This window comes from Rousettus aegyptiacus, unplaced genomic scaffold (assembly GCF_014176215.1).
Source record: "Rousettus aegyptiacus isolate mRouAeg1 unplaced genomic scaffold, mRouAeg1.p scaffold_m13_p_7, whole genome shotgun sequence".
Classification (NCBI taxonomy): Eukaryota; Metazoa; Chordata; class Mammalia; order Chiroptera; family Pteropodidae; genus Rousettus; species Rousettus aegyptiacus.
In genome coordinates this window covers 66,868,345-66,893,831 of record NW_023416310.1, presented here as the reverse complement: position 1 = coordinate 66,893,831, position 25,487 = coordinate 66,868,345, and positions in this window count along the sequence as shown.

Below are 25,487 nucleotides of genomic sequence, written 5' to 3'. Positions count from 1 at the left end.
TTTGCATCCCTCAGGGAACCACTGGGCAGCGGAGAACACAGACTGGTCATGTGAGGCCAACATTCCTTCTGAACCCTGGTCCCCTCCCAGGGCCTCAGCTTTGCACTCCGAGGTGGAGGCAGAGAATTCTGTTTCCTCTCCTCTCTGCTGAGTCGCCTTTGGCTGAAGCAGGGAACAGGGAATGACCCTGTCACATGACCTGGGAGGAACCACCACAGAGAGGAAGAACCTTGAGAACATTCTTAAGAAATCCCCTCAGATCTACTCAAAAGGAGGAAGGATAGAGAGAGATTTTAGCATTTTAATACAACACAACTTAAATTTTAGGGTGTGTGTGTGTGTGTGTGTGTGTGTGTGTGTGTGTGTGTGTGTGTGTGTTTAATTTGGGTGCTTTAGATGGCAGAAAATTCCAGCATATATTACTAAAAATAAATTCACTTTTCAATGTTTTTGGTGTTTCTTTGAAATGATCAGAAGTTAAGAAACTTAGTTATGTTATTTTACTTAAATATTCTTTCAATGTTTAACATTTGTCTGTTAGCCTATCAAGGAGTTTTCAAAACTTTTAGGTGTATAAACACTTATTTCTGAAACTACCACATTATACGCTTTCACTTCCCACAGACTCCATCTCGGTGACAAGAAACCGTTTGAATAATGTGCAAAACTGAGCTTCTCGGAAACAATTCTGGGACCTGTCACTCTGTGTGTGGCTGCTCAGCTGGTCCTTCTGCTGGCTTGTCCCCATCCTGTGCTCCTTGGCAAATTCTTCCCTCTTTTGGGGACCAGCTCTAGCACAGTGTCCTGACAGCACTCCCTCCACCCCTCCCTGGGGCAGGAGCAGTGGCTGTCACCTGTGTGCCACCCTCCGTTCGAGGATCTCTTTCACTGAGGTGGAGAGATGGAGTTACCCGCGTGCCTGCCTCCCCTGTGGGTGGGAATCCGGAGTTTACACAACTCTTAGATATAGTGCCTACATTTTTAGACCTGCAAAATCCGAAAATCTCCTTGAATCCTACTTGTGCACCTGTTGGAAAAGGTGTTCTTTTAGTGTGCCAGGTAGACCCTCCACTGGGCCCTTCACTGGACTTGCACTTGTTCTGATGTAGTCAAAGCCGAAAATGGAGATGGGTGCGGCCCTCAGGTTCCCCGTGGGAGTGGCTTCTTCCCAGGACCAGGTCTAATTGATTCTGTCTCCAAGGCTAAGCCAGCGCCAGATGCAAAATGTGTCCGCCAGAATTCACACGTCGAAGTCCTGACCCTCAGTACCTCCGAATAAGACCTGATTTAGAAGTATTGGTTGCAGATGCGATTAGTTACAGTGAGATCACACTGGAAGTGGGTGGGCCCTTAATCCAGCGTCAGGAAATCTGGACTCAGGCATGCCCACGTGGAGAACAGCGTGTGTGGGTGAGGGCAGACTGTGGAGGTGTGTTCACGAGCCAAGGTACACAGAAGATGCCACTGACCCCCGGGAGCTCAGACAGGCCTGGACAGAACCCCCCCCGCCCCCAGCCTTGGAAGGAACCCTGCCTGCTGACACCTTCATCTCGAACATCCAGCCTCTGGAATGGGGAGAAGACATGATTTTGTCATTTTAGCCATCCATTTTGTGGAACTTTGTTGCGACAACCCAATAAGCTCACACGAGGGATGATCTGAGAGTGTCATATCCAGAATAGTGGGTCCCACCTCCAATTATCCCTTCCATGTCCATGACCACCTCACATCTGAAGACACAGTGCTGGGCTGCCTGACGTGTCTGTCCCCGTCACCCCTGGAGGCCACGTTGTGTAGCGTTTGTCTCCAAGAGTGGCCTCTTCTCCTGTGGTTTATTTCCTTCTCCTTTTGTTCCTTTGTCTTCCTGGCAAGTGGTCTGTCTGCTATTGTGAGGAGAAGGCTGTGCTTAAGTCCGAGTCTCTGGTCCCCACTGCCACCAGGTGGGAGCCGTTGAGTGTGCTCATGGGCCCTCTGTCTCCTCACAGATGAAGGGGGGTGGGCATCCTTCTGGCTTTATTTTTAGCTTGCTCTGTAGGCCATGTCTCCACCGCAAGCCTCCAGTGACAGGTGAAAGGAACTACAGAGCCCATGAAGGCTGCTGTGGACTGGATGTGTGTGTCCTCGTACAGGTCACACATTGAAGCCCCATCCTGACAGGATGGCGTTCAGAGCCGGGGCCAGTGGGAGATGAGAAGGTTTAGACAAGGTCACGGGAATGGGGCCTCTTAGCAGAGAAAGAGGTGACCAGAGCCGGCTCTCTCCAGCGTGAGGACATGACGAGAAAGTGGCTGTCTGCAAGCCAGAAAGGGGCGCTTGCCAGACACTGGACCTGCCACCAACTTGATCTTGGACTTCCAGCCTCCAGACTATAGGAAATAATGTCTGTGGTGGAAGCCACTTCAAAGACACAGGCCCTGCTTTCCTGGCCCCAAATGGCTGGCCCTCTCAGCACGGAGCTGAGGGAGCTGCGGGTGGCGGGTTTTCAATCTGGCCACTACAGATTGGCTCAGAATCAGAGCAGAAACGAACATACAGTGTGTAAAGGAGACGGACATTCTCCGGGCTTGGTGAGAGAGTTTAGAAACCGAAATACACATGCATTCTCACTGGCCCATGGACTGAGCCAGCTTCATCTGGATCCGGGAGAGCCCATCTGCCACTTGCCTACCTCAAGCACCTCCTGGCTTGTATTCTGTGCCGGGGTTTCCCCCGGCCACAGAGATGCATTGAGGCTGAGGCCTGCAGATAGGAGCACAGCATCTTGTATGTGATGTGTGGACGTAGTGCCCGTGATCAGGTGGACAGTCCTGGGGGAGATAATGCAAGTGGACAACGGCATGTGGAGTGAGGCTGCCAGTCTCACGTGAGCCCTGCAGGATGGGATGGCGGGAGGCCAGTGGCCCACATGTCCCCGGGGTCTAGGAAAGAGGGTGGTCTCACTCCATGAGGTCTGGGGCTTCTTAACAGGTGGGGAGAGCTTAGAGGTTGAGGCCAATCTGGTAGCTGGGTGATCACAAGCAAAGTCTGGAGGCAGCTGGGTGCTGGGGTTCCCTGGGTGGCTTGCAGCAGATTTCTCACGATGGCAGGCACATTCAGGATTTCTGCCACATAGGCAGACAGGACTCAACTTTGTCTCCTGGGTCCAAGTAGCCCACAAGTTGTTGAAGCTGGAGGTGACATCACAGACCAAGCTTAAGGAGGGTTGATTGGGTGGCAGAGTGCACTGAGCCAAGGGCAGGAGAAAAAGGACATGCATGAAGCATGACCCAGGAGTCAGGGGCTGGCCGGACATGCAGCCTGAAGAAGCAAAGGGCGAAGGAGCCCCCACTGAGCCTCAGATCCCACACAGGTCACCTGCCAAGTATGACACCTGGCAGTGCTTGCTTTTCTTCTGTAAGTATTAGTATTTTTAAAAATGTCTCCTGCTTTTCTAATGAACAGAGGCTGGTTGTACGCAGTGACGGCTGTTTTGTTTATACTTGCTTAATGGTAAATAGTATTAAAGATGTTTTAAGAGAAATCCAGACCAGACTTTGGCAAATGGAGGTAAGATTGAGTGTTTTTTTTTCAGCTGCCCTGATGGAGTAGCGGTGCCTGTCCTCCATGCTGTAAATCTGGGGAGGCCCTTCCCCAAGTCTCCGTGGCCCACAGGTTACAATCCTCTCATGAATTTCAAATTCTCCTTCCTGCAAAAGTACTTAAACCATTTATTTGTTTGGATCCAGAAATCGGAGTCACTAAGTAAACTCCCAAAGTATCCTAAACCATGAGATGTCCCAGGTTAAATGACATGTTTAGAAGTTGCCATAAATGCTGGTGACGTGACATGACAATAAATTCGAGCCATTTTGCATGGGCAGCTGGATTAGTAGTAAAAGACATAAACTTAAATATATGTCCTTTCACGGCCATAAAGATCAATATGTAAAATGTAAAATGTGAAGATAAAGTGGGAGACACTTTGAATTTTATGTGAGCTGCCTGCATGATGACAGGAACTACAGTGTAGCCCTGGGAGCAGGGGGTTAGTTTCGAGCTGATGGTTTCTCGGCACGAAATATGTTTTTTTGGGAGTGGTATTTCAGAACGAACCAGCACATGGTTCTTACAGCTGGGGTAGTCGGAGTCTTTTTACAGTGAAAGATGAGCACACATCGTGCAGTTGAGGTCCAGGCACGTTGCTTATCTCTTGGGAAGCACGGGGCTGGACAGGGAGTGGGAATGCGTGTCTGTGGAAGGCGGCCCTGGACTGAGTCAGCTGGTCCCAGAGCACGGAGACTCGGCTTGCCCAGGACTCGGCTATGACTGCTTGCTGCTTGTCGCTGGGAGCTGATGTGCAGGGATGGGAGATGCCCTGGTCGGGAGGTGTCAGGATGTGTGCTGTCACTGTGCCAGCAGGTGCTGTCTGCCCCCAGCCTGCACCCAGGCCCGAAGCCTTGCTCTCTGATGCTTGGTTTGAGACCAGGGAGAGCGATGGGATGGCCATGGTAAATCACACCACAGAAGAGCTACTCACTTTTCCGTCTATACACATTTGAATAGATAATATAGTCAACACAGTTTAAAAATCAAACTGTATAAACTTGGGCACAGAAACAAGTTTCTCTGCCATCCCTCCCATCAGCTCCATAACCGCTTCCTGAATCGGGCAGCTAGTTCTTGTTGGTTTTAGTCTATCTGTCCTTCATGCAAATGCAAAGGAGCAAAGTACCTTGTGCTTTCTCCTTCTTCCTCAAAAGAAGGCTGCTGTGTGTGCCTTGCTTGGCACCTATTCCTGGAGACCTTTCGATACCGTTGTAATGAAGGCTTCCCTGCTTTGCCTGCCATCAGGGCAGTGCGGTGTCCAGGTGACTGTGTTTGGGTCACCTGTCCCTGAGAAGGCCTCTGGCCGACTTGTGCGTTTTGCTGGATGGTGCCACCATGCCCTTGAGCCACATACATGCAGGAACAGCCATGGGACAGATTCTCAAAAGGGGACTTGCTAGGCAAAGCAGAATTCTCCCAACTTGGGCACATGTCCCAGCTGCCCTCCACAGGGTCATCTCATCAGTAGGGAAGGAGCAGTCTGGTCCCCAGCCTCCCGCCATGATAAACAGACGGGCTTCTTGCCTTGGAGTGCTGGTCTAGGTTCAGCGAGCAGGTCTCCCCCAAACTCCAAACACGAGAGACAGAAAAGTGCTTATCTGCAGTGTCCGCTGACTTCTGCTGTGTGAGTACTGCCGCTCAGGCTGACATCGAGCTACCGACACCACGTCCCCCACCATGGAGCTGGGACGTGTCGCACCTTTGCATGCATTCCCATCGCACAGGCGTGAGACATGTGAGCAGCGCCAGCAATGGTGAAATGTCGAGCGTAATTAGGAAGTTCCGGGTTTTTGTTCCTGGTTTTTAATATAGCGTATTCATTGTAAGTTTCTACAATGAAAGTTTTAGTAAGGGCTGGTTTTAACAACTGGCTTGCTAAATTCCTGAAAATTTACTGATCAGTTCTTGCAAGCCCCGAAGAGCCAATGCAGGTATCAGACTGGTGTTTTGCCAACCCGAAGGGCCCAACACGGTCACCGTAGTTTTGATTTTTCTTATGATGGTTACATGTTTAAGCATCATTTGCATTCGCTTTTCTGTGAAATGTCTGGTCATCTGTTGGGCTTTGTCTTTTCTCTTACTGACTTCAAGTTGCTCCTTATACATCACGGTGATTGTCTCCCATCTGTGTTGTGAATGACAATGTTTTATCCTAGTTTGCTATTCAACTTCTGTGTTTGCCTATGGCGTTTTTTTTGTCGTTGTTGTTTGTTTGCTTTTCCTATGAAAATGTTGTCATTGTTTTAAAATATAGTTGAACACTTTTTCCATCTTGTACAGTTTTTGGATTTTGAATAATGATTAGAAGCAGCAGACTTATGGAATTATTTTTTTTCTAATCCTAATCGCATCTCACACATGTTAATCTGTTTCTTATTCTCTGAGCAGCCTGTACAATTCTTGTATACTCTAGGAATTCGTTATGTGAGATTTTGCCTTTTTCTTTTGAGTAAGATCGTTATTTTAAAACGCTTTTCACTCTGTGGGTTGCGACGAGGCATGATATGTTACAGATGGGACACTTCCGCTAAAATGAAGTGCACATAGAGATCATAAAATAGTTGTCAAGTGTCAATCACTAGTTCGTGGTGGTCGATCCACCACTTGTCTCTGACTAGCATCATTTTAGGCCTGCTCCCTTCCCCACCAAGGAGGATGCTGGTACACGGTTCGTGTTTGAAAAATCGTCGTTGAACCTCAACTGCCACGGTGCGGACAGCGCGGGGATTTTCATATGTGCCTCCGGCACCCTGACAGCACCCTGTGGTGTTGTCAGCGCCCACACGTTTCGGGGTCACCTGAGGAGCTGCACTGTGGTTTACATGGTGTGACCCAGGATCCATCAGGTGAGAAGCGGTGCCTCAGTGTATTTGAGAGCTGCCTGACTGTCCGCCATGAACTTTTATCTCCAGCTCCTCATGTTTGGTTCTGGCTTTGGAAGTCAACGAACTGAATTTTGGTGACAAGAGGTGATTTGTTCCAAACCACCACATGGCTGCTCTAGCTTCTCGGCGTGCCTCTGGCACATGCCCTGTCCTTGATGAAAGGAAGCACATTTGAGATGACACGATTTGCCCAACTCCCTGAATCCTAGGGCCCATGTCACCGTCCCATCACAAGCATGACCTGAGTGGTGACGGCAGGCTCATTCTCCAGAGGCACTCTCCGTGGGTGGTCACGACGGGCAGCAGCCATTTGTGCCCACGCTCTGCCTCATTCATCCTCCCCACATTTGCCATTCAAAAAGCCTGTGACAGTGGCTACAGCCCCGCACTGAGACCAAGCCATCTGCCACCTCTTCATTGCTGTGTTTGGGCCTTACCCATCCCATCTGGTGTCACCTTACTACTGTTATTCCACAGAGTTGGCAACTGAGGTTCAGAGACTAGCCCAAGGCCAGACACAGGGAACGGCTGAGCCCAGTGGAGAAACAGGCCTGCAAGGACTCAGTGCTTTACCCACTGGACTTGGAATTCCCAAACGCGTTTGCTTGGTCATCTTCAGACACAGAATTCCTTGTTTGATGGGAGGCCACTTTCCTTCACATGGTACGACATGCATTTGGAAGTGACTCGAGGACCTGTCCTCAGGCTGTGCCACCCACGTTTGATCCAACAGCCTGGAAGTTCCCCGTGTCTACAGGAAGGAAGGAGAGGGAGCGTGCTCACTTTTGCTGCCATAACTCATTTTGTTTAGGAAAACATCATGTCTTTTGAGAGAGAATTGTAAACACCAGAATGAGAGAACCTCGAAGTGAGCTCGTGGGTGGACACTGGCACCCACTGGAGGGGGCTGAGGCCGGAGACATGGCCAGGTGTCTTCTGGGAGCCTGGCTCTGCTGTTAGGCCCAGCTTAGGAAATGTCCTCTCACCCAAGAGGAAACCTGATGTCTAAGAGCTGATATAACTGGGAGACCGATAAAAATGAGAATGAGACATAGAGGGCGTAAACAAAGGGCCACGAACTGTTGTTTAAAACATTGTCTTCCTGATTCTATGATTATGACTATTTCACAAGATAACTTTGAAAAGGAAATAAAAATCTCTCGCAATCATTCCACCCCGAGATTTAACTTTATTTTAAGAATCTGTTCTGTAGATCATTTTTTCTCGTAACTTGACTTCAGCTGGGTAAATGGGGTTACTTGTGACCCCTGTTTCATGACGTGTTCTCATAAAAAATGCTTCTTTTGGTTTGTCGTTTTGAATAATGAACATTTCCATCCAGTGACAACTGACAACGACCTGTAAAACCTTCAGTCTCAATCTTTTCCCTACACACCCACCTCTCTATCCACATGTGCTTTTTGCTTACGTGAACTCGCGATGTCTGCACGCCTTTGTGGTAGGGTTCCATCCCTGCACTGCCCTATGACTGCGACATGGGCCTCCCATTTGTTTCTTTCTAAAGAAGGGCTGCCAAGGTCGGGAGAGTCACCTGTAGACACTCCTCATTCATCTCTGGGGCTTCAGTAAAACCACAGTGAGCCCGGGCAGGTTCCGATTGGCTTATCCTTGAGGGGCGCCGGTCGACTGTGGCCTTCATGCATCACTGTGGTCAAGCATGCATCTTTCCACTTGAGCCTCCACCACCTGATCTATGAAATTCACGGTTTTCAAATTACTTGTTAGAAATGTAAAAAGCTGCCATTTGTCACTACGAACTCAAAAGCCCTCTGCGGCCTACTCCAGAGTCACGGTTCTCACCATCTCGCCTTGTCACTGCTTTCATCCTTCAGCTGCTCTTCAGTGGTCTTCTCCCTCTGTTCTGGAATTCCTCTGAAGTTTCAGACCAGGATTTTGAATGTGTTCACATCACAGACTTCCTCATGGAGATGGCTCAGGACCTCTCGAGAACCAGCAGAGCGTGGGAGTGGGAGGGGACTTCTCCTGTTCCTCTGTCAGATTTCCCAGCTCCTCTCCACCCCAAGTCCCCAAGCCTCTGCTTCCATCTGGAGTGGGAGGCAGAGAGGTGTCCAATTGTGTGTGGATGGGTCCCCTGCCTTCTCTAGTGAATGTCTTGTCTGGTGGATGCTGGAAGGTTTCATGAGTGTATGTATGATTTATTATTTTTTTTGATGCTCATTGAGATTGATAGATAGCAGGGAAATGGTAAACATGTCACAACATTGCTACAAATAAATGAAAAAAAGATAAATAAATAAAATTGACAAATACAAGAAAACTCAGCAAAAAAAGTCCCCAAACACAACACTTTTCAATTGTGATAACATTTCTGCAAAACTCACCTGGGCTTTGGCTGTCTGCTCTTATTACAGGTGCACAGGGTTGGGCTTCAGTTCTCTTTGGTCATGTACTGTCCTTGTTCCCATCTTTTGTGCATGTAGCTTCCGCCTCTTAGACCAGACCAGAGCTTCCTATGCAGATGTGTGAGGGTCAGGCCAGGCCTGGGCAAAGGAGCACAGTGAGAGGCAGGAGCAGAGTGAGAAGCCCTGAGGGGCACTTGGTAGCATCTGTGAGTTCACTGCATGGTTTACGAGTCCTGACAAGCAAGAGGAGACAGCCCGAGCCCCGGCCTAGACCCACTGCGTAGCAGCTGTGTCACCTTGGGAAAGTCAGCCCACCTGTCGAAGCCTCCATGTCACACTGATCAAGTAGAGTGAATAACAGTCTCCACATGTTCCCCTTATTGTGATGGATTAAATGAGACCAGGTACATGATGTGTCACCATGGTGACTGGCAAAACTAAGTGTTCACTAAGTGAGTGTGACCATCCTTCTTCTTATTTTTAATAAGGCAAAAATGCTAGAGGAAGGGCTGCCCCCCACGAGGGCCAGTACACCGCCTTCCCCATCCAGATGCTGTGTCCTGGTATCCTGCACCCGCTCTGCTCCTGGCCTGAGCCTTTGCAGCTTGTTTTGAATAATGAACATTCCACAGAGTTGGAAACTGAGGCTCAGAGAGGCTACAGCTTGTGCCTCCCCACAAGGTTGGCCCTTGGATGCCACCTGTCCTGACACCTCTGCACAGTTCTACCTCTGGTGACAGCCCCACGCTGTGCACCAGGGCCCCTGGGTCCATGCTCTTGTCTGCACTCACCACAGGCTGAGATGCAAGTGCCTTGGAGAGGAGAATAGAGTGTCCCCCTGAACCCCCGGACCTTGACAGGCAGCTGGCTGCAGGGTATCCCATGATGCTTGTCAGCCCAAGGCATGAGGCATAGAGCAAGGCCCGTGGGGAGGCAGATGGCTCACTCTCCTTCCTCAGGAAACCTGGCCTTCATAGACAGTTCCTTTTTAGCTGTGAGTCTTGAGCAATTAATGGCAAACCCAGTCTTAGCACCTGTGTTTTCCATCAAATGACCCCTCAGTTGAGGCCCAAAACATGTCCACCTTTTAACAGTGTCAGTAGTTTCCTTTCAGGGCTTTTCAGTTAGATTCAAAACGGTCCACCTGAACAAACGTTTGCATGGTGCTCATTGAACGCTGGGTACTATTACATGCAGGTGCTTGAGAAGAGAAAGGTCATGGTCCTGCCTGGACAGAATTCACACCCTGCAAGGCTGTGAGTTGCTGAGCACCTAACCAACAAATACGCGGGAAAATTTAACTGCGACAAGTGCTACCAAGACCACCACCACCACCACAGAAGGAGAGTAGAATAACAGGCTGGGATGGGCAACGATGTTTGTGGAGGATACAGCTTAGGTGGCGAGGGGCAGCTGCTCTGTGGAGATTCAGGAAAGGGCAACCTAGCAAAAGGGTGGCGAGTACGAAGGTCCTGGGGCAGCGGAGCCTGTGCTTCAGGGACAGAACGGGGGCCAGTACACAGAGCACAGGGGACGGAGGCTGGGGTGAGGCGCTGGATGGGCCCTGACACCGGTTGCAGAGGGTGCCACATTTCGTCAGTGGCCCAGTGCAGGGGACCCTCTTTGGACTCAGCGTGTGGGTGCCAATGGCTACTTTGAACTCCAAATTCCTGAGCATCCATCCAGAGCAAAGGGCTGGAATCTAAGTAAACAACCCTGAAACAAAAAGAGATGCCCTCTTTAAAATCTGTGAAAACAGGTGCCAAACTGAGAAAATTTCAAAATGAGCACTCTGAGGAGAGAGTGTTTCCTCCATTCACCTTCTGGCATGACATCTGAACAAACTCAGAAGGACACTGGAGCTTCGGGAGGGAGAATTGAAGAACTTCTCAGATAAGACATCAGTTCCCTTATTTCAAATAAGAAGGGAGCAGCATTGGCACAGACCTTGGGTTACTTTTCTCTTGTGCCAAGTTGAGAACAAGCGTGTGCTGCCAACACCACCAAACCTCATCCTAGACATGTCAGATGTCCATGAAGGCTCCAGACTACGTGTGTGCAAGCTACGAAGGACCATGGATTAGACACCATCTTAACTGAGGACAAATGTATTTTTCCACAAAGTCCAACACTTCCTGGAAGAGCTGTGGGAGATGGAGTTGGTGTGTGGAAGACGGATTGTCTACTCAGAAAGTCTTTTGTGAAGGGAAAATGGTCAGCGTCATTAAGTCTTTTGGGGAAATGCGTATTAGATCATGACGGCATGTCATGGCACAGATACGGGAGTTGCTGAAGTAGAAAATAAATAGTGCCATCCCTGTGCTCTGGCAAGGATGTGGAGGACCTGGATCACTCCTATGATGCTGAGTGAAACCAGCCACCCCCCAAAGGTCATAATCATACAGAATGGCAAGCGCAAAGGCCCTGGGGTAGCAGTATGTGCACGTCATGTGATGTGGTTCCATCTATGTGCTATTCTTGAAATAACAGTTATAGAAATGGAGAACAGATTAGTGGATGCTTTATTTCCTACTACTACACAGGAATCTATGGTTAGCTTGAATTAGAAAGTTTAATTTAAAAAATGCCGAAAAAGAACAGCCTCCCACCATAGCCTTCCCCACCCCATTTAGCCATTTTCATCAATTTTCATTGAATTTCTTTGGTATTGATTTCCACGTTTTTATATAATACATTTGATTGCTAATCTTTGATTTATTATTGATGGTAATTTTAGATAGGTCTATGTCTCTTAATACTTTTGAGTAGTTAAAAAAATAAATTATTATCCGAAAAAGCAGAACATTCACTTAAAACAGAATTGCCCCTGTTTGGGGTGTTTCCTCCTGCTTTCTGTGTCATTTTTGCTGCATCACTTGGGTTGGATGTATCTATTTAGGAGTCCCCAGCACTGAGCGCATTCCTCAGTGTTGGGTAACTGGGAACCCATCTTCTTTCTCATTTATGAATTAGAGTCAGTAATTCCGATTGGAAGCACCACGAGTTTGTGGGTGGGGAGAGGGTGGGCTTACTGGTGGGTGGGCTTTGCTGCGAGGGCGTCAGTCATTAGTGGACTCTAAGCGTCATGTGTGGATGTCCTCCAGCCTGGCCAGGGGTGGGTTTGGGGAGGACGGGGGGCACCTCCTGGCCTCCCGGTGCCGGGTCAGCATCTGGGGAGGGGTCACCGTTTTCATCTGTGCGTCTCACATCTGATCACGACTGAGCACATGACACTGTTTTCCACTTCCTGGGGGATGTGCGACGGGGGATACCTGGCCCTGGGGGTTGAGGAGGGGCATCTGGAGGGCCTACAACTTTATGCACAGACCTCCGTCCAGGCCCTCTTTCTGCCAACACCCCCTCTTCCTTGTGGATCTGGAGCCCTTGGCAGAGTCCATAGGAGTCTGCGCCCTTCCCAGTAGCACCATCTCTCTGCAGGCACAGAGGTGACAACCTCCGCACTCTCCTTCCAACCAGTTCCCTCCCGTGTTTGCCATTTCACACGTGACCCCTTTGTTTGCATGTTTTTCATCATTTATTGGGGGTTAGGAAACAGAGATGATCGCTGCGTGAGCCTACCTAGGATTTTGCTGCGGGCAGCCGAGCGCCTGTCACATGTCCTGTGTTCTCAATGCCATTGCTCATCTCACAGCAGCATTTACAGAGCAAAGGAGCCATTGCCACATGTCATCTGTACATCTGTCATAGGATGCATTCTGATTGTGACACAAGTGAGCATTTCTCTCAGAACAGAGAAAACCCGGGAAGCCACGCGTCCCTGTGTGTCTGAGTTTCCCATGGGGTTCCCTTTCTTTGGAGACCGGGAGGGGCTGCTTGCCTGAAAGGTAGAGGCATGAGCAAAAGAGGGGCTTCAAGGGACTGAGAAGTGGGATCCCTCACACTCCCACACCCACTTTTTATCGTCGAGTTCACCACCCTTCCTTCTCTCAGAAACAGCAACCCAACTTTTAGGAGTTGATTTCAAATACAGAGAATGGAGGGTGAACCGGCAGCAGTCAGATGTGCTGACTGATGGGTGACCTGCAAGGAGAGGTGATGGGAGGCTTTCATGCCTTCAACCCCAGCCCCACACCCAGCAGTGTGACCACACACAGGGCTCCCTGGGCAGCACTGCCTCTGGGTGGTCACACCACTCCCAAGGGGGTGTTGAAGGTGTGGTGTGAGCCTTCATGTTGAAGCCGAGGAGTAGGGCCGGAGAGGCCAGCTTGGGTCTGATTTTTGCTTGCTTGCACTTTTCACATGTTGTGTGTGTATCACGAGCATGGAAATCCTTGATGACAAAAGAGTAAGGCAGTGCAGAATGAAATTTCAAGTCTTGTCTCTCGTGCTTGGGTTTGGCCTTTGGAACCTAGTTTACTTGTCTATTAACTAGGGACAATGACGATGACATCTAACTCAGAGGCTAGGCAACAGTAGGACACAGGTCCCTGGCACGGTGCCAGCCCAGGGCAGGAGCCTGATAACAATTTCACGTCGCCAGTGGCTGTCTTTGTGACCTGTCCTGAGCTGTGAAATGATCTGCGTGCCTGGGGGCATGTGGGATGGCTCGCGGTACACAAGGGCGACCGTATCATGCAGCTTTGAGGGAGAGTGTGGTACACGTCACACCTACACGACAAGGGGATAAGTAGACCTATTTCTAGGGTTGCCAGAGTTAGCAAAAAACAAACAGGATATGCAGTTAGATTGGAATATTAGATGAGCAACAAGTGATTTTTTTTGTATAAATAAGCCTTACGGCAGGTAAGAGCAGATGGCTGCCTTCCTGCTGTGTCCTCTCAGGGCAGAGAGAGGGTGACTTGTGGTCTCTTCCTCTTATACAGTGCTCACCTCATCACAAGTGCCTCGCCCTTACATCTCGTCTAAACCTCAACACCTCCCAACACCACACTGGGGGTTAGGGCTTCCTTGTCTGAATTCAGGGGATGCAATGTCATGAAACAGAGAAGGGCTCCCCAGGAGAATCCCCCCACAGGCTGCTCTGGGCTGGGGGGGCATACCACCTAGTTCCCCAGAGACTGTGGGACATGATGGCATACCCTCCCTGCCCCCAGCATGGCCTTCGCCTGTGTGGTCCCTGGCATGGCTGCTTGTAGGCGCTCTGGGAGAAGGGGCAGCAGGGCACAGGAATGAGTTGGGGTGAGGCCCTAGAAGGAGCCTGGGCTGACCCCTTGGCACTGGGGTTTTCTGGGGAGGCTCAGGACACCCTGGCCATGGGGCTGCCGCCGGTGAAGTGACTGTTAGCTGGGTATGGAGGACCTTGTGTCCCCACGGCCAGGGCCATTTACAAGAGAGAGACATGGACATTGAAGTTATTGCCAAGTGGTAAGTCCATCTTCCACCAGGAGAGACTGAGGCGCCTGCTGGGCATGACCCAGGGAGGGGCCTGGGGACTGCAGACCTTGCCCCTTCACCCCAAGAGGATGCCACCTCATGGAAAAGGGAGCTGGCAACTTCCTAAGTCTACAAAATGCACAAGCACTCAGATGGGGGGACCCGACTCCAGCACGGCCACCCCAGCCTCCCCCTGGAGACTCCATGCCCACACACCGTGTGCTCAGCCGCTGGTCTGCTGGCTGCTGCCTCTTGAGATGGGACCTCAGGGACAGGGAAGGACTGTATGTGCCAGCTGGAGACAGAGAGCACTCAGTTCACAGCACTTCCTGACTCCCGCAGCCCGTCATGCATCCGATGACAGCCCAGTCTCTCAGAAAGTGACTGTGCAGCTTAGCAGCTCAGGGCAAGACGCTGTCAGGGCACTCACGCGCAGACCAGCCCCCTGCCAGTCACGGCAGACCAGCCCCCGCCAGGAATGAGCATTTCTGTTGCATGAGACTTGTGGACAGAGGGGCACCTGGTAAACTGACTGCACACGGAGTCCACACGTGTCCACTCGCTGGGCAGCAGACTTGGCTAAGAGTGGTTGTGTAGAAAGATGACTTTTGTGGTCTTTTTTGCAAAAGGTATCACAAAGCAGAGCTTACTCTGAAACTGGAGAGTGATTCTGTGTTAGCCTGCTTTTGTGGGTGTTAGCGCCCATCCGTGGGCAGAGTGCAAGTGCCCCCCACCTTCTCATGCATTTATAAAGAAACCTCCTACGTGGCGCTATTAAAACCCAAACTTACTCATATGCCGAGTCAGGGTAGAGTGGCATTTCTGTCACATGTGCCTGCTGAATGAATTCTGAAGTGACAGGCCTAGAAAATGAAACTACTCAAAAAGAATATGAAAATGATTTGAAAAGGTGCTGAGAGAGAGTCTGCATGTGTGGAGGCGGGTGGGGGTGGAATGTCAACGCCTGGGCGGTCCAAGTCATCCAGATTGTCATGGCAAGTGTACAACCTTGAGAGTTAATGTGGGAATAAGGGAGCCAGAGCCACAGAGGTGACCCACCATCATGGACACCATGGGGCTTTCCTTTCTGGTCAATAGGCCATGTGTCAACATGTGGACTCATGGCTGCCTGTTGATGACATGGGTGTGATCAATACCCTGGCTGTGGGTCCCTACTTGGCTCTTTGCTAGCTGTGTGGCCTGGGACAAGTTGGTTAACCCACCTGAGCCTGGGTTTCCTTGCCTGTAACATGCAGATAATAATATTGATTACTGTATGGGGTACCCCACTCCCCACCCCTCAGAGCTCAAAAGTTAAGTTAATCACTATCCTTGGTCATAACAGCCTCCACCTCTGTCTGACCTGTGTGTCTTCGCCATTTACTTAGCTACATAGCTAGTTATTACCAGTTGTGTGCCGAGCGCCCATGGATCCACCACCCAAATGAAAACTATGACTAAGACAGTGACCTGCGTCTCACTATGTGGTCCCCAGTATCTCATTCACTCTTTCCCTCCACTTCAGAACTCATTGTCACCTTGAGTCCTGGGCTTCCCTCTAGTTGGTTTTATGTTTCTGTGTGTATTTTTAGAAGGTGTGTATATGCTTTTTTTTTTTTTTATCTTAACTGTTTTAACTTTGTAACAATGGTATGTTACGCAACTTTTGGGGGCTTGACTTTTCACTTAAATGTTACATTGCTATGATCCATCTATAGAACCGTGTCACTGTAATTTACTTGCTCTGACTACCACTTCACAGGAAGTGAATATACCACAGTGCAGTCATCCGCTGTCCTCTGTAGGGGCACTGGGAAGGAAGGGTCCTGATGTGTGTTAGATACAATAGGCCTCAACAATCACACACTTGCACGTGTGCTGTTACATAAGCCTAAGCATTTCCCTTTGCTCTGAACTTCGAAAGGGGTCCATGACAGAGAACATGTGAAATTACAGCTTTAGGAGGAAACATCAAACCCCCTTCTAAAGTATTTGCACTAGTCTGCAATGCTGTGCGACGCACCCTCTGCAAAACCGAACAATGCTAGATTTTCACTTTCTGCACACTGAGTGGGTACAAATTTATCTTGCTGTGAGCATGATTTGTGTTTTTTTTGAGAATCTCTGTAGATTTACTGGGTGTATATGTTTCCTCTTCTGCGAAATACTTCTTGGAGTCTTTTCCTCGTGATTATCTTGGGTTGTTTGTAAAAACAACATTGATTAATAGCAGTTTTGTGTCTATCATTGTTGCTAAATCTTTGCGGTTGATATTTTGAATAGCTTATTCCAGTTTCTATTCTGTTTTTTTTTTCATGTTGTAAATGTATCTCTTGGCGAACAAAAGTTCTTGATTTTGACATAGTTAAATTTATCATTTTACAGTCAATTTTATGTGTGTATCTAAGAAAATCTTTAGCTACTGGAAGGTACAAGTGATAGCCACATAGAATATCTATGAATTCTGAAGTTTGTTTTTGACATTTAACTCCTTAACCTATCTGGGGTTATTTTCCAGATATAGTTTGAAGGCTGTAGCCAAGTTCTCCCCTCCCACTGCCCTCTGCAAATAACTATTGTTTTTCTGGCTCCACTTATTGACCGGTCTCTCCTCTCCTCGCTGACCTTCTTTGTCCTCTGTGACCTACCAAAATTGTTTATATGCACGAGTCTTCTTCTGGAATCTCATTCTTGTTTTGGGGTCAATTTTCCTGTCCATGAATCAATACTATAGTGTGTCTGTTGATTGCTGGAGATTACGAAAGTCCAGGTGTTTCGTAAGGTCAGTTCCTCTGAAACTATTCGCTTAAACTATTGTAAGTGGTGTCTCTTTAATTAGTTTTTTGATGCATATACACTTTATATCTTCACTAAATTTTATTATTTCTAATACTCTAGATTTTTGGAATGTTTTAGTGCAAGCAATCACATCTTATGCAGAGAGTGATAGTTTTACTTCCTTCATAAGACTATCTTAGGGGCGAATTGGGGTTATGCAAACAGAACAAGCAGTCGGCAGTTAGTAAGTGCTCAATAAATGCCTCCGTTTACTGACATTATTGTGATTACTAATCCATGGAGGGATTTGAGAAATTGTCTTAACCAGTTCTCACATGTTAAAGAAAGAAACAGAATCCAAGAACAGTCGAACAATCCCAAAGCTGGTCGGCACCGGCGCGGGGCTCGGGGAACCTGGGTCTCTGGGCTGCGGTCAGGTGTCCTTCATTTTCTCCCCAATCTCCCCTCAGTGTGGCTTCTGTCTGGCGCAAGCTCCTGCCACAGGGAGGAGTGTTTCTGTCAGTGAGCTTCCCAGCACAGCCACAACAAACATTTATTAAATCGGTAGCACAAATTAAGCTCTTTCTGTATGCACACATTTCTGGCAGAGGAACAAATGTAAAGCTGCAGCTCAGATGTGCAGAAAATGGTAACTTGTTTCATTTTAAGAATTCTCTATCTTTTCCTGCTGATGGCAGTTGGGAGGATGGAGAACCTTAAACTTGGCTGCTAAAAGCATCTTGAACTCTGTTGGTTTAAATCACTTTCTTTTGGATAAATGCATGGTTAAATCAAACTCAGATTTCCTCCCCAAAAGGTGTCCCTATCCCCACCCCCAGATGGCAGTTGTAACAGAGAGAGATTTGTAGATTTTTGTGCTGCGCTGAGGCCTCTGAACTCATCCAGCCTTCAGGACCTACTGGGCGTTGGTTGGGTTGGGGCTGGCCTGCTCTTCTTTAAACACCTAGTACTGGGCACCACTGGGTCTGGAGTGACACCCAAAAGTCAGAAGGGAGGCTCAGCATACAAAAGTTCAGGAAATTGAAAGGAACCATATTAGGGAAACATACCTGGTGTTACATAGAAGGAAAATAGCACTTTATTCATCCAGAAATATGTTTTGGGCACCCAACTCCTTCTTTTGGTCTGAGCGAGCTGGGCAGGCCCTCCAGAGGGTCCTTTGAGCTGAGTCCAGAGAACTAATTGGAATTTTAGCATGGGCTACAAGAGAGAAGGGGAAGCAAAGTGTTCACAGAAAGTCGTGTTGATCAGTTAGATTTTAAGGCCATCAGGATGAGGTTTCCAGAGGCCATCAAAGGAGTTTGGGTCAGGTCCTGGAATGGTGGACATAGGGGAACCATCACAGGTGACAGAGAACTAATCCTTTGGGACAGCAGTCCCCAACCTTTTTTTGTACCAAGGACCAGGGCTCCTTATGAGAATCTCATAGCTGATGATCTGAGGTGGAGCTGAGGCAGTGATGCTAGTGTCAGGGAGTAGCTGCAAATACAGATGAAGCTTTGCTCGCTTGCCCACCACTCACTTCCTGCCGTGTGGCCTGGTTCCTAATAGGCCATGGACTGGTACCAGTTCGTGCAGTGGTGCAGAAGGTAGGCGGGAGCCAGACACTTTGTTCAGGGGGCAGCACAAAGCTAATGGGGGGCAGAGGTGGGCCCTGTGCTGGGCACACTGGTGCGCGCGCAGGGCACGTGCCATAACCATTGCAATGGGGTCACCATGTGTAGCACGTACCGTCATGTAACACATGTGCTTATGTGCGTTTCATGTGTACTCTGGAAATGAACACAGTTACTCAGTAATTTTCCTTCCTATTTGAAAACGGTATACTGAACATTTGAAATGCCAAGTGACTGTGTTGTCACGCTTCCTTGAAACCAACTGGATCCTAGACACTGTTCCCAGCTCTTCAGATGTTAATCGGTCCTCCTCGCCAGCCACCGCTCCCCACCCCCTCCTGATGATGGAGGCATTTTTTTTGTGGGTTACTCCTGTCTCCTGTGTGGGGATTCTGGTGCCTGGAGAGGTGGGTCCCGCCTGAAGTCACACGATGACTCCAGGAGTTCTAGAAGGTAGCTCACAACAGACTTCCTTTAAACAAAATCCCGTTCAGGCATTCAAGACACACCTCTTTTCACAAAGCAGGGTTCACAGCGTTTTTGGACAAGGGCAGCAGATGCATATTCAGCAGGTGGGGTGCCTGGCGTCGCCAAGGTCGCCTTCACATAAGCTGTCATCAACTTCCTCCCTTGTTTTGCACCATACTCTCTCCTTTGCCCGCCTCTCAGCCCATTACAATGACCCAGCAAACATTTGTCTGGCTTCTGGCAAAGCATCTTGTTTCTCTACAAGGCTATTATCATTGGAACTGACAAGTATTTTAAAGTGACACCATCCCTGTTCCAGGTAGGTGTCTTCCACTTCTTTCTAGAGAGTTTGATCCTTCGGAAATGTTTGTCTTTTCAGTTTTCCTAACTCAGTTAATAGATTCTCTTCATCTGTATCCATTCATTTTAGGAACTTGCCTTTGATGATGGGAAAGGTTCACTGGGGATGCGGAGGTCCCACAGAGCGCCCACCAGGTCTGTGTACCGGGGGTAGCCTAGTTCAATCCCACTGACACTTGGGGCACCTGCCCTCAGGGAGGGAGGTGGGTCTGTGTTGCAGGGGCAGGGAGGGGAGGGTTCCTTCCGTGTTTCTCAGTAGGGTCACTTTTTCCTCTCAGTCAAGAATTTGAAAATATTTTATAGATTGTCAATAGTCAAATTTCGAGATTGCTTCTTTGAAGGGTGTTTTTGAAAGTGGAGGCTTGGCTGCTTCGTGTGGCAGTGCGTCCTCAGGCGCTCTGCGAGCAGTGGTTTGGGTGGTGAGCGTGGCCCCAGTGCCTCGGGAGCACGTCTGCTGACTGGGAGGCACTGTGCTATGTGCCTGTTACCTGGGATCCCTGAGGGAAAAGCGGAGCTGAGAAGAAGGGAGAGGAGAGAAGGGGAGAGAGGAAAGAGAGGGGAGGGGAGGTGGGAGGAGAGGGGAGAAGAGCGGGAAGAGAGGGGAGGGGAGGGGAGCGTAGAGGAGACCAGAAGGCTGTAACACTGTGGTTTCTATTTTGCAAGCCAAAAACCTCGTGATTTAGGTATCAGCCAACAAACTTAAAAAGTTAAAGGAAGCTGAGTCTCGAACTAGATAACTGTCTGATAAGGCAGAGGAAGGCCTTCGCTATTTCTTTTTTAATATTTCATTTAGAAATCTCAAACATATGCAAAAATGGAGAGAATGCTATAGCGAGCCCCTGCATAACCATCGCCTGGCTTCAGCAATGATCCGCGCACAGTCTCTGTCATTTCACCTGTGGCCCCACCTTGCCACTCTGGATATTTTACAGAGCAAATCCCAAACATCATATCATTTGATCTGTAAATATTCCCGTATGTATCTCTAAAATATAAGAACTCTTGTTTTTCTTAAACATAATCACAGTAATTATGATTTTAAGAAAAATCAAATCGGTATGTTCAAAAAAAGCAACTCCTAGCTTTCCCAGGCCTTTGGTGCCTTAGGTTTTAGGCACCAAACCCACTTTGCCATCTGACCCTCAGGCCTGGAAGCAGCTCCTGAGGAAGTGGGAGGTGCCATAAGCCAGGGCAGCACTTCTCAGACATCACCCCTCTGGATTCCTGTTTTTCCTCTGACCCGAAGTCCTGCCCTCATTCTAGATTTTTGTCCACCTGACCTTCCTGCATACGAATGGTCCCCATACATGGCGGCAGAACAGCCTCGAGAGCACTGAGGTGGGACTGAGAACAGAGCAGCTATCAGAGCAGCAGCTTGAAGGGCGAGCATCTGCCATGCCTCCCCACTGAGAGAGAGCAGGATTCGCCTCTGACACCCAGATCTCCTTAGCGGACTGCCACCAAAACAGGGGACAGCTGTCTGCAGAGATGCCCTAGATAACAGATATGAATTGCAAATACACTACGACCCCATTAACTTGTAACTTGCTCAAGCTTAAGAGCTGGTTTAATTTTTCACAGCAGTCAGCTTGAGAACAGCAGTGCTCCTCTCTCCCGGTGTCACGGGGCTGCCGTGAGCACTGTGACTGCGTGGGCGCCTGGGTGTGAGGTCATGGTGGCGGGAGGGAGTTGGCTCTTTGCCCACTGGGTCAGGTGTTTCTGAGAAGCTTTTTCTCCAGGGTTTACAGTGAGTTTCAGGGGTGAATGAGCCGTTTCAGATGATCAGAAAGATATGCTCTCTCAGTGCCGCCCAAAGAGTCATCTTCCTTCCATAGTTGCATTAACGTTCGAGTTTGCTGCTAGAGCAGGGGCTGGTCCATTATATTTTAGTCAATGACAGGAGTGTTTTGCTCAAGTTCGGATGTCTAATAAGAGTCATTTTCTCTCTAAGGGTGTGTTATCAGTTTTATGAATATATGCTCTATGTTTCATTAGCATTCTTCTAGCAAAACACGATTCTGAGTCATTTCTGAAATATCTGCTCTCGCCTGCAAGTTGTTTCTCAGTTTTTTACAAAATTTGCCTCTTCTACTTACTGGCAGAAAAGTTTAATACCACACAAGCCTAAAATGGGCATGCTGAGAAAGCACACGGCCCACCTATGGGTTGGAGCCACAGTGCATGGTTCTCCAGCCAACAGACTTGGTTAAGGATAGTCCAGCTCCAGGCAGAGCCCTAGGAGGAAGGAGTGAGTCGAGGGCTGGAGGTAAAAGTCCCTAAGAAGGACAGTCATCACTGGGCTTTCTTGGGCTATTGAGCCAGGGTGATTCTTAGAGAGCTTTTCAGAGGGTGACCAGTGAAGAGGAATGGGAAGTTGGAAGTGTCACGCGAAGAGCTGTTTTACGAATCACATCAGAGCACTTTGAGCTGCAGCCTCATAGCAGTTTAAACCCCACTCTCTTGTGCTGAATGGAGAGCAGCTTGGGTCCAGCCCGTCCTCTGTCCCGTGTCCCTTGTCCCCGGGGGTGCTTCCTCTGCAATGAACAGGAAAGGATGTTCTTCGCTGTCCTAGCTCTGCTGTATTTCTCTCGCCTGGAGGTGTCTGGGTCTCCCGCCTGTCTGATTACGGTGGCAGGTGTCTGACTCACCCCTCTGAGGCCCCTCCAAACACAGCCCAGTCTGCCCTGTGCTCACTGGCCTCTCACAATGTCCTCGGCAGTAATGCCTTCTGCTTGTCTGTCCACAGATATCACATTTGTTTTAGTGACTTACTTTTGAAGGGCACTGTGGGACAGGCACAGCATGTGACTGAGGAACCAGATGTAGATGCTCCAGGCCCTCTGAGTTTTTACTGGTGAGATGGAGGCTCAGGACAGGATTCCCTCCTCTGTGCATACGCTTTGACAAATGCTTCTCAGCACACACCCATGAAAGATCCTTAAGAGCTTCTGGAAACTTCTGGCCCATGGAGGCCACCTGAACAGACCCTCTCCAGTATAAACAGAATTGTTTTCAGTGGGTCAGTCCTTGGCAGTGCAAGCTTGTAGTGGGAGGCTGGGTCTCCTGAGGCAGGACCTGAAGATGGAGTTCCTGCATTACCTCCCATCCTAGCATCCCAAGATAGTTTTTCTGGCTTCCTCTTGGACCCCTATGAGAAACTGGGTGTGACATCTTGGAAGTGTCACTGTTTGGCCCTCCCGGCTTGTGTATCGCTGACAGAATGACACCTCTCAGAGCCCAAGTCTGGCAGAGCTGACCCATTCCTGCCACTGGGTGAGACCAAAGATGAGCTGGAGGTGCCCTGCCACCTTTGGGTGCTCTGGAGACAAGCTTGGGTGAAAAGGGGTGGGCGCGAGTCCCTTCACCCTCACCGTCACAGCCCTGACCGGGGCGGTGAAACCTGTCAGCCTGGTTACCTGCCACTCACAGACACATTTTCAGGCATAGGAGCTTAGGGCCCTTTGGGTGCATAAGTCAGAGCCAGGGTGATGGCCACAGCCCAAACCAGACAGCACAGTGAGAGAAACTGGGGAACAGTAGGGCTGCAGGACAGATAGGAAAGGAGTGGCCAGAGGTGCCGGAGGCTGGGGCTGCACCATCAGGTAGCTGGCTCCTGGCTCTCCGACCCCAGGCCTCGGTGCAGCTCAGGGCTGGGGGCGCTGATCCTGGGGCCCGGTACCCGCAGCCCAGATCTTCGTGCTCGAGTCACTGACAATGGCGAAGTTGTGTGCAAAATGCTATGGTGGCTATGATATGTCTCCCCGCCCCGCTCCAAGTCTCTGGAGTTTCGGCAGGAGTGACATGCCAACAGGCCAACTCTAACCTGGGCGACATCGGACGCAGACCCTTCTGGTTTCCATATATGCCTTCAGAATGTGTACCCTGTCCTTTCATGAACTGCCTGACGAGCTTTCATGGCCCTGCTGACCCCAGGCCATCAAAGTCCAGTTTCAGCACCGTTCTCTGCGCCATGTCAGTGCAATTTTTTGAATGGCCTATTGCATTTTATACTGATATTTTATACAGATGGGCAAGAAATGGAATGAAAGTGTTGTCCGCTTGTGATAAAAGGCCCCAACTGCACCCACCAAACAGAGAAGAGGCAACGTGAAGAGGCATTGGGGATACCGAGGGTTTCCATGTACCAACCAATCGCTCGGCAAAGACCATCTGAGCACTGACCACGTGTGGGCTGCTCTTCCAGGCACAGGCAGAGCCCTGGCCTCTGTGAGCTGACAGTCCTGTGAGGGAGGCAGAAATATACCCAATGCTTGTAGACATGTAGAGGGATAGAAGTAAAGTAGATGAAGGATGAAGAAGTGGAATTGGCGGAGGGTACGGTTTTAGAATGGGTGGCCAGGGAAAGCCTCACACAGAATGAGGTGGCTTTTGCGTCACACCTGAAGGAAGTGAGAAAAGGATGTACTGAGATTGCTGGGAGGAAGAGGGCTGGAGGCAGAGCACGGCCAGTGCGAGGCCCTGGACCTGGCGCCCACCGTGGGTGGTGGCTGCCTCCTGGCGTCAATGTGTGGGCCTGAGTCTGTTGGTCCCGGGCAGCAAGGGAACACATACAACAGCTCCTTGTGCAGAAGAGCTGGAAACGGCCTCTCTTGAAAAGTGGTGGGTGACCTTAACTACACCCAACTGCCCATCTGTGAAGACTGGAAAGTAAGTGACTTTTGTTTAGCAGTGGAACTGAACGAATGTGACATCATGGTGTCCTTGCTCACAACTTATGTCTGGGGCCTCCCCCCATGGTGCTGGGTGCAGGGTATCACTTAATGGATGTGCTGAAGGCACGTGAGGGCCACCGGTGGGGCAGTTGTGCTAGACCTTAGATTGTGGCCTACACAGGGCCTGCGCAGAGACAAGAGGCCAGTCACCTGGGGAGGGGCTCTGAGCGGACCTGAGCACAAGGACAGCGGGAGGCATCAGTGGCACTTTGCAGATGCAACCAGCCCATCCTCATGAATGCGTATTTCCAAGACACTTTAAAGGTAACTGTTCAATCCTCTATCTCCTAAGGAGGCTCAGAACCGCAGAGCCTCGCTGCCCAAGTTTCCCAGGCAAAAGCTCTTCTCCTGGCACATTACAGAGAGGACTTGGTGCCTATGCTGCCCAAAGTGCCCTTGCTTTCAAGTTCAAATCCCAAAGCAGCGGTGTGACTGTTCTTCAAGCTGGTTTATGCACGGTAACCGCAAAGCTAGCACCGGTGATGGTTTCTGATTGAATGTGACTTTCTTTGTTAATGCTTGTCCTTGCCCCCAGCAGCAAACTGACAAGCAGGACTTGCCTTTGTGAGCTGAAACGACGTAGCTGATAACCAACAGCTTATATTAATTTTTCCTGATAATCTCAAGGTATTTTTAATGAGACTAGTGGCAAACACGCCATTTCTGGGGCAAATTAATTTGTCCTTGAAAAATGGAGTGTCAGCGATTTTTATTTCCTTTGTGCCCAACATACCATGGGCTGTGTTTTCGATGGCAACCTTTGCAACCTCGCACTATTGGCAGCAGTGCAGGAAGGACAAGATTTTGCCGAGAGCAAAAAAATCAGCGCAACCACAGTTGAATGGCAGATGACCCACGTATGGGAAATGGTCTGATCACGTTTCTCCCCTCCTTCTCCACACTAAGGCAGGTTGTGGCTTAGCGAAGAGCTGGAGAGATGGATGAGGCAGCCAGCTAGCTGCTCAGCCTCCAGGTAGCCTGGCCATGAGAGGCAAAGTGGCCAGAAAATGTGCCCCTCGGTCTGTAACATGCTTCTACACTTGGTGCGTGAGGAATTAGGGCTTTCCCTACCCAGATGCTGTGCAGCCACCTGCACTTGGGCCACCTGATACCATTGAAGCCATGAAGGCAAAAACCAGAGACTCTGCCCTGGGACACTTTTACCCTCTTACTTCTGAGCTGTTGTTCACTCTCCCCACCAAGAAAAAAACACATCAAAGTATCTGTCCATCATGGTCGGAAGACGCTTGGCCACAGTCTTGGCCATTACGGCCGTTTCCACATTCCTTGCTGTATATCTTG